General features: G+C 42.4%; 1 long non-coding RNA gene across 1 annotated transcript; it reads right to left on the bottom strand.

The window, feature by feature from the left end:
* Window positions 1-231: 231 nt before the first annotated feature.
* LOC120397524 lies at window positions 232-6743 on the bottom strand. The gene is made up of 3 exons (XR_005593844.1): window positions 6700-6743; window positions 2518-2609; window positions 232-346 (listed from the first exon to the last, which is right to left on the bottom strand). It is a non-coding gene; the product is annotated as an uncharacterized LOC120397524 (long non-coding RNA).
* Window positions 6744-9678: the final 2935 nt, after the last annotated feature.

Genomic DNA, 9678 nt, shown 5'->3' with positions numbered 1-9678 from the left:
TATACTCACTATTATTTATTGAGGTAATTTATCTGTATGAATAATATACAGATAAAAAGACAGGGATAGGCAAAATGGATTCATTCACATTTCAAAAATATCAAACATCTATCTTAGGACATAGGAATGAACACAAACTTCCTATACAGGCAGGCACGACTTTGCTTTTGTTAACCATGCAGTGATGACTTCTCCAAAATCTTGGACCAGAAAGAATACCTTCTAAATTTAAGTGCTAAAGTCTGGATCGGTTGTATAAGCTGGAGCATGGGAAGACTGACCTGAAAGGACCTGTTGGAGGGTGGCTTATTTCTTCATAGATTTTTTGTTTGGACTCCAGCAAAACCTAGATTTTAACAAGAAGCAAGAAAAGAGCAAGGCCAATTTTTTCAAAGTTAGGTGCCTATGTTTCGGAAGCTATTTAGGCATATAAATAAGTGGTCTGCTTTTCACAAGTGCTTAGCACCCAGCAACTCTCACTTTGGCCTGGTCTACACTACGCGTTTAAACCGATTTTAGCAGTGTTAAACCGATTTAACGCTGCACCCGTCCACACAACGAGGCCCTTTATATCAATATAAAGGGCTCTTTAAACCGGTTTCTGTACTCCTCCCCGACAAGAGGAGTAGCGCTGAAATCGGTACTGCTCTGGACAGCAATCTGAACTTGGATGCACTGGCCAGGTAGACAGGAAAAGCCCCGTGAACTTTTGAATTTCATTTCCTGTTTGCCCAGCGTGGAGCTGTGATCAGCACGGGTGGCGATGCAGTCCCAAATCCAAAAAGAGCTCCAGCATGGACCATACGGGAGATACTGGATCTGATCGCTGTATGGGGAGGCAAATCTGTTCTATCACAGCTCCATTACAGAAGATGAAATGCCAAAGCATTTGAAAAAATCTCCGGACAGAGGCCACAGAAGGGACTCAGCACAGTGCTGCGTGACAAGTGTAACAGAAAGCCAAAGAATCAAATGGATGCTCATGGAGGGAGGGAGGATGTACTGAGGACTCCAGCTATCCCACAGTCCCCGCAGTCTCCGAAAAGCATTTGCATTCTTGGCTGAGCTCCCAGTGCCTGTAGGGTCTAACACATTGTCCGGGGTGGTTCAGGGCATAGCTCGTCAATTTACGCCCCCCTCCATGAAAGAAAAGGGAAAAAAATCGTTTCTTGACTTTTTTCAGTGTCACCCTATGTCTACTGAATGCTTCTGGTAGACGCAATGCTGCGGCAGTGAACAACAGCATCCTCTCTCCTCCTCTCCCCGGTGGCAGATGGTACAATATGACTGCTATCCATCATCAGCAGCAGCAGCCCGTGAGTGCTCCTGGCTGGCCTCAGGTGAGGTCGGCCGGGGCGCCTGGGTAAAAATAGGAATGACTCCCAGTCATTCCCAGTAGATGGTACAGAACGGCTGGTAACCGTCTTCATCATAGCAACTGGGGGCTGAGCTCCATCAGCCCCCTCCCTTTCATGTGTAAAGAAAAGATTCTGTACTGCCTGGACTATCATAGCAGCGGGATGCTGGGCTCCTCTCCCCCGCACCCTTTAATGTCCTGCCTGGACTATCATAGCAGCTGGAGGCTGCCTCCCCCTCATTTTATCTCACTAACAAGTCAGTGTTTCTTATTCCTGCATTTTTTATTACTTCATCACACAAATGGGGGGACACTGCCACGGTAGCCCAGGCGGGTTGACGGAGGAGGGAAGCAATGGGTGGGGTTGTTGCAGGGGCACCCCCTAGAATGGCATGCAGCTCATCATTTCTGCGGGATCTCTGGGGCTCTGACACGGAGTGGCTGTGCTCTCTGGTTCTCTACTACACTTGCCCCATATTCTAGGCAGGACTGACTCTATTTTTAGACAAAACATAGGAAGGGAATGACCCAAGGGGTCATTCCCATTTTTGCCTATGTGCCCCCGGCTGACCTCAGCGAGGCCAGCCAGGAGCACCCATGATAGCAGCAGACGGTACAGAACGACCGATAACCGTCATCTCATCACCAATTTACAATGGCATGGCAGACGGTACAGAACAACTGATAACCGTCTTTGCTATCTTGCAAAGCAAATGAATGCTGCTCTGTAGCACTGCAGTACCGCATCTGTCAGCAGCATCCAGTACACATACGGTGACAGTGATAAAAGGCAAAATGGGCTCCATGATTGCCATGCTATGGCGTCTGCCACGGCAATCCAGGGAAAAAGGGCGAGAAATGATTGTCTGCCGTTGCTTTCCCGGAGGAAGGATTGAGTGACGACATTTACCCAGAATCACCCACGACACTGTTTTTGCATTGGGATCGCAACCCACAATTCCAATGGGCAGAGGAGACTGCGGGAACTATGGGATAGCTACCCACAGTGCAACGCTCTGGAAATTTACACTAGCCTCGGTACATGGACGCACACCGCCAAATTAATGTGCTTAGTGTGGCCACATGCACTCGATTTTATACAATCTGTTTTACAAAACCGGTTTATGTAAAATCGGAATAATCCCGTAGTGTAGACATACCTTTAGTCGTGTGAGTTGTTCTTTTGGAGTCAATGCTCACCACTCTGCGTAAGGGTTACACAATCTATTCCATATTTGTAACTGTGTTTTGCCTGTGTATGTAGAATACATGTAACAATGTAACTTGAGGATTATCTGTTGTGTTCATTCCCTCTGAAGCACCTGGCATTGGCCACTGTCGGAAGACAGGATTCTGGGCTAGATAGACCATCAATCTGACATAGTATTGCTGTTCTTCTGTTCTTATGTAACATTTGCAAGTGGAGCTTAATTACCATTTAGTAAAAGACAGACAGCTACTAGTATCTATTTTTTCAATGTAAGATTCATAGTCAATAGATACCACAATCAGTTTTGAAAATATATTTACTATTAGAACCAAAGTGGTTCAGTATATGTTCGTAGATGTATAATTAATGCTTTTAGTGGCAAGGCACATAACATGGGCATTCACATGTGAATATGGGTATTTGCTATTCGTGCTGGAAGTGCACATCTCTATTGATAATGTTTTTTATCCAATCAGGGAGAGGAAACAATAGTCACTGATCACATACCATGTTAAAAATGAATAATCAAAGACATAGCAAGGCACAGAAAGTGGATCACAAACCACTCATAGGTTGAAAAATGTTCACATAAATTGTTTGTTGAACAATTACAAATAATGAGTACATTCATAAAAATCAGTCTGTCATTGCTAATTCACAAAAGAGAATAAAAGGCTATATTTGATGGATATATTATTTGCTATGAATAGTTCGCCCATATTTAATTGTGAAGCTCATACTTCTCTTTTTAAAAAGTGAGCAAATATGATTGAGGCAGAGCACTGGAAGTTAGGAAATCTGAGTTTTCCTCCTAATTTTTGCCACACACTTCCTGCCTGACTTTGGGCAAGCCACTTGTGCCTAGATTGTGCCACACTTACTCACATTTCTCTGCTTCAACCTTTGTATGCTGTTGTGGCTGCATAAAGGAGCCCATAGAGCCCTAGATCATGCCAGGGGAGAGTTCACACTACCTCAGGCTTTGTGCAAGGCAGCTTGCACTGGTCTACCAGGCCCCTTCTCCAAGGACTGTGTCAGCAGCAGGAGAGGTGCTTTGGGATGGCAAGAAGTGTGACCAAATGCATATTGCTGCAGGGATACTGGGTGAGGAAGCTGGGGACAGTCTGTTATCATTTAGGTAGTCTACCAGGACTGTCTAGATTATGCCAGAGGTGTCACCAGCACATGGTGCAGCCTAAAATTGGAAGGGCACAAGGTTGGCTTAAAGCCACCTTTAACCCCTCACCCCTTGGTTGAGGGTTTGCACTGTGCCTCTTAGAGTTACAGCACAAAACTGTACCCACAAGTAGTAACCTTTCCAAGACTAATCCCGCATGGGTAAGGCATGACAGAATTGGGCTCTTAATCTGTCTGTGCCTCAGTTTCCTTATAAGGCATTGTCACAATCTAGCTCTAAAGTATTTTGGACTCAGTTTGTCTGAAACAGACTATATAAAATAGAAGTGTTAAAGACAAGGCTGGTAGTACTGCCTATTATTAAGGTCCACACCTTCCATTATAAAATCCTGTTTTCAGTTGTTTATAAACTTTGTCAAATTGTAACTGTTTAAGATGAAATTTTCCATCCTGGGTGACTGCCTCAGCCTGAATTTTTTGGGAAAACTTCAGCCAAAATAGGGCTGTTTCTGAGAACAAGGCTGGGGGGAAAAGAAAATATTGTTTTGAACATAAAACATTCTGGTGACCTGTCCTCTGAAAAGCTCCAGTACCCCCATGATTTGGAGTGGGGGCTTGAAATTGGGCAGGAGCTGGCCTTTGTATTAGGGTTTGGCCATTTGCCATCCCCATAAAAATTTGCCCAACCATGGCTAAGTTATAAGTCTTTGAAAAAAATCTCAGTTCACACAGGCTCAGTGTAGACTTCTTAGATTTTAGCAAATAAATTTCCCAAGATTCAATCTTCACTGGGCATGCCCAGCCCAGGAGCTGAGCAGGACGCTCTCTGCAATTGCAGCTCAAGGCTTGGGTCTGGACACCTGAAATGAGGTCAAAGAGAATGTCTCTCCTGTGTTCTCAATGACCATCTGCTGGGCCCAGGCAGTGTGAAGGTGGAAGATACCTGATTTGAATGACGGGGACAAGAACCAGACCTTGGCTGTGGGAGGGGAGCAGACTAGAGCAAGGAGCTTGGGAGGCAAGGGAAACAGGACTTGGGAGTCGGGTTGGGGGAGACTAGGACTGGTTGAGGAAGAAGATGGGACTGGGTATCAAAGCAAATATGAGTGTATGGGCAAGAAGACTTGGAGCCAAGGATGGAGAATGAGATCAGTTGAGGAGCTGGTTTGGAGACTGGGACTGAGAACCAGTGGGTCGGGGAAGGAGGAGGACAGACAGATCTGATGAGGAACCGGTATGAGTAGGGAGAACTGGGACTGGCTGGGCAGAAAGACTGGGACAAGGATCCAGGGAGAAGAGAGAAGAGGAGAGACTGAGACTGAACAAGGATCCCAGGGAGAGAGACTGGGAGCCAGTGGGGATGGGGAGTATGCAACTAGAGGCTAGGGTGTGGGAGAGAGACTGATTGGATGAGGGTGAAAACTGGGACTGGCTGGGCAAGGAGATTGACTGGGAGTGGGAAGACTAATGAGGAATCTGGAGAGGTGAGAGCAGGACTTGTTGTGCAAGGAGACTGGGATGAGAAGCCTGAGTAGTGGAGGCAGACTGGGACAAGGAACCAGTGATGGGGAAGGAGCAGGATGGGACAGTTTGCAAAGAATGAGGTGGAAGTGGTCAGGCTTAGGGCAATGGATAGAAGAGTCACAATCCCATCCAGAGCCTGGAATGGAATCCTGGATTCCTGAATCTCACCATTCCTCTGCTGTCAGCAAAGATCTGTGAAACCCACTGGCAAAGTGTCCTATCCCCATCTAGTGCTGGTCCTTAGAGAGGATGACAAACTACAACTCAGTTATTCTGTTAGCTCAAGTGGCAGAGGTTTTTGTAGTGGATCTAAAGGTTCCAGGGCTGCTGCTGACCAGTTTTGGTGTCAGTATGATGCTGCATGATGGAATTTGAGTTTTTAGTTAGGCTGTTTAAAAAAGAAAACTTAAGAAATTACACAAAAAAGAAATACATAAAAATAACATTAAAGTTGAAAAGTCAAGCCGTCAAAAGTTAAGAAATGCCAGAATTAAGGTTACCTGTGTAACCTTAGTTCAGCCCTCATGTGCTTATGCATTATAATACTGTCTGCAATTACATGATCACATCCAATTGTTCCCTTAATCCTTAAGCATTTCCTTAGCTTTGAATGCTTGATTTTTTTTAATGTCAATAGTGTTCTTTTAACAGGTTTTACGTGTGTGTAATATGGTATTATATTACATTATATTATAATATGGTATTTATGAACTATTGATACAGATATTTTTTCCACATTAACACTATAAATAACCCAAATAACTGAAGTCAAAGTGGTTTGAAAAGGTCCCCAAAACATGTTACATAAGGGAAGAGTATTCTTCTTAAATACAATTTTAACTACAATTAAAATTGTTGTATATTGAATCAAGCAGTTACTATTTTTTTCTCATTATAATGTCTCTATTAACAGGCTAAGATTTTCCAAAGGAGACTAAGGGAGTTAGGTGCTCAATTCTCATTCAATTTCCATAGGGGAAAGAGGAAAAGAAACATTCCAAAATTACTAGTTCTTATTTTCAATCATCATTTTTCAGACTTTATTCCTCAGCCCAACATGACAGTGAACCCTCAGTTTGGTATTTCAGCCTGCAACATGTACTTCACTAGAGAGAAGTAAATGCTTGAATTAAACAATACTCTGACTCAAAGTCTGGGTTTCATCTAAAAGGTGTTTGATTAAAAAATAGGAATTCTCTATCAGAAATAAGAAAGAAAAGGCTTTTGTAGAGTGTTTAAGTTTGGTGGAAATGACTATAGGATCTAAGTCATTTGTAAGACTAAGTTGCGATAATTTAAGGACAAGAGCTCTTTGCAAAATAAAATGACTATGATTAAAAATAGCAAACAGAATAAATAAGGAGTGTATTCTGAACAGGCTGATTTTACTATACTTCTTACTCAGAGGCTTGCAGAGTCTTTGAGAGGGGCAGATAAGGTCTTCTGTTTTTTCCATCAGTATGTTGACTACCTTGTAAATCTTCCATAGGGTGAGCATCCCCAAGGATAGCTGTGTGAGCCTGAGTAGCTCTAGTAAAAGGATGACATCTTGGATCGCAGCTCGTCATGTGTGAACATCTGCTTACTTTTTATTCTGCATATTAAGAAGTACAAAAGTTTCACCCAGGCGAAAGCTGTACATTTTATCTTCTGTGTAGATGTATCCAACAAGGCTATTTGTGGGTGTGACAGAAAGACATTTTTTGAAGTTTAGAGGACATTAACATTTGTACAAATCATATCAGAGAGGGAACAGATACTGATGCAGCAATAAGATTAGAACTCAATCTTATTGCTGTATGTATTAAATTTTCTTTTGAATTTTTTTGATCCCTGTTATACTTGACTATGGCCTGACATCTCCATAGAAAGTGGGAGTAGTTGTCAATTTTTTTCTTTCTATTTGGTTTGCATCCTTCTGCCATTTTCTCCCATTCTAAGAACATAAGAACATAAGAAAGGCCGTACACGGGTCAGACCAAAGGTCCATCTAGCCCAGTATCTGTCTACCGACAGTGGCCAATGCCAGGTGCCCCTGAGGGAGTGAACCTAACAGGCAATGATCAAGTGATCTCTCTCCTGCCATCCATCTCCATCCTCTGACAAACAGAGGCTAGGGACACCATTCTTACCCATCCTGGCTAATAGCCATTTATGGACTTAGCCACCATGAATTTATCCAGTCCCCTTTTAAACATTGTTATAGTCCTAGCCTTCACAACCTCCTCAGGTAAGGAGTTCCACAAGTTGACTGTGCGCTGTGTGAAGAAGAACTTCCTTTTATTTGTTTTAAACCTGCTGCCTATTAATTTCATTTGGTGACCCCTAGTTCTTGTATTATGGGAATAAGTAAATAACTTTTCCTTATCCACTTTCTCAACATCACTCATGATTTTATATACCTCTATCATGTCCTAGCCTCTTTAATCTTTCCTCATATGGGACTAATCATTTTAGTTGCTCTTTTATCCACTTTCTCAACATCACTCATGATTTTCCAAACTGAAGATGTCCTAGCCTCTTTAATCTTTCCTCATATGGGACCCTCTCTAAACCCCTAATCATTTTAGTTGCTCTTTTCTGAACCTTTTCTAGTGCTAGAATATCTTTTTTGAGGTGAGGAGACCACATCTGTACACAGTATTCGAGATGTGGGCGTACCATGGATTTATATAAGGGCAATAATATATTCTCAGTCTTATTCTCTATCCCCTTTTTAATGATTCCTAACATCCTGTTTGCTTTTTTGACCGCCTCTGCACACTGCGTGGACATCTTCAGAGAACTATCCACGATAACTCCAAGATCTTTTTCCTGACTCGTTGTAGCTAAATTAGCCCCCATCATGTTGTATGTATAGTTGGGGTTATTTTTTCCAATGTGCATTACTTTACATTTATCCACATTAAATTTCATTTGCCATTTTGTTGCCCAATCACTTAGTTTTGTGAGATCTTTTGAAGTTCTTCACAATCTGCTTTGGTCTTAACTATCTTGAGTAGTTTAGTATCATCTGCAAAGTTTGCCACCTCACTGTTTACCCTTTCTCCAGATCATTTATGAATAAATTGAATAGGATTGGTCCCAGGACTGACCCTTGGGGAACACCACTAGTTACCCCTCTCCATTCTGAGAATTTACCATTAATTCCTACCCTTTGTTCCCTGTCCTTTAACCAGTTCTCAATCCATGAAAGGACCTTTCCTTTTATCCCATGACAGCTTAATTTACGTAAGAGCCTTTGGTGAGGACCTTGTCAAAGGCTTTCTGGAAATCTAAGTACACTATGTCCACGGATCCCCTTGTCCATATGTTTGTTGACCCTTCAAAGAACTCTAATAGATTAGTAAGACACGATTTCCCTTTACAGAAACCATGTTGACTATTGCTCAAGAGTTTATGTTTTTCTATGTGTCTGACAATTTTATTCTTTACTATTGTTTCAACTAATTTGCCCGGTACTGACGTTAGATTTACCGGTCTGTAATTGCCGGGATCACCCCTAGAGCCCTTTTTAAATATTGGCGTTACATTAGCTAACTTCCAGTCATTGGGTACCGAAGCCGATTTAAAGGACAGGTTACAAACCTTAGTTAATAGTTCCACAACTTCACATTTGAGTTCTTTCAGAACTCTTGGGTGAATGCCATCTGGTCCTGGTGACTTGTTAATGTTGAGTTTATCAATTAATTCCAAAACCTCCTCTAGTGACACTTCAATCTGTGACAGTTCCTCAGATTTGTCACCTACAAAAGCCAGCTCAGGTTTGGGAATCTCCCTAACATCCTCAGCCATGAAGACTGAAGCAAAGAATCCATTTAGTTTCTCCGCAATGACTTTATCATCTTTAAGCGCTCCTTTGTATTTTCATCGTCAAGGGGCCCCACTGGTTGTTTAGCAGGCTTCCTGCTTCTGATGTACTTAAAAAACATTTTGTTATTACCTTTGGAGTTTTTGGCTAGCCGTTCTTCAAACTCCTCTTTGGCTTTTCTTATTACACTCTTGCACTTAAGTTGGCAGTGTTTGTGCTCCTTTCTATTTGCGTCACTAGGATTTGACTTCCACTTTTTAAAGGAAGTCTTTTTATCTCTCACTGCTTCTTTTACATGGTTGTTAAGCCACGGTGGCTCTTTTTTAGTTCTTTTACTGTTTTTCTTAATTTGGGGTATACATTGAAGTTGGGCCTCTATTATGGTGTCTTTAAAAAGGGCCCACGCAACTTGCAGGGATTTCACTTTAATCACTGTACCTTGTAACTTTTGTCTAACTAACCCCCTCATTTTTGTATAGTTCCCCCTTTTGAAATTAAAGGCCACAGTGTTGGGCAGTTGAGATGTTCTTCCCACCACAGGGATGTTGAATGCTATTGTATTATGGTCACTATTTCCAAGCGGTCCTGCTATAGTTACCTCCTGGACCAGCTCCTGCGCTCCACTCAGGATTAAATCTA

The sequence above is a fragment of the Mauremys reevesii genome, linkage group 2, assembly GCF_016161935.1.
Source record: "Mauremys reevesii isolate NIE-2019 linkage group 2, ASM1616193v1, whole genome shotgun sequence".
Classification (NCBI taxonomy): Eukaryota; Metazoa; Chordata; order Testudines; family Geoemydidae; genus Mauremys; species Mauremys reevesii.
Note: the sequence above shows the minus strand (reverse complement) of the source record. Positions and strands in the feature narration are given on the sequence as shown.